Raw genomic sequence first — 472 nt, forward strand, 5'->3', positions numbered from 1 at the left:
CCAGGCTCACGGCATCTAGAGAGAGAAGGACCAGGCTCACATCATCTAGAGAGAGAAGGACCAGGCTCACATCATCTATAGAGAGAAGGACCAGGCTCACATCATCTATAGAGAGAAGGACCAGGCTCACATCATCTAGAGAGAGAAGGACCAGGCTCACATCATCTATAGAGAGAAGGACCAGGCTCACATCATCTAGAGAGAGAAGGACCAGGCTCACATCATCTATAGAGAGAAGGACCAGGCTCACAGCATCTAGAGAGAGAAGGACCAGGCTCACAGCAATTCTAGAGAGAGAAGGACCAGGCTCACATCATCTATAGAGAGAAGGACCAGGCTCACAGCATCTAGAGAGAGAAGGACCAGGCTCACATCATCTATAGAGAGAAGGACCAGGCTCACATCATCTATAGAGAGAAGGACCAGACTCACATCATCTAGAGAGAGCAGGACCAGGCTCACAGCATCTATA

This window comes from Notolepis coatsorum (assembly GCF_963971535.1).
Source record: "Notolepis coatsorum genome assembly, chromosome: 6".
NCBI lineage: Eukaryota > Metazoa > Chordata > Actinopteri > Aulopiformes > Paralepididae > Notolepis > Notolepis coatsorum.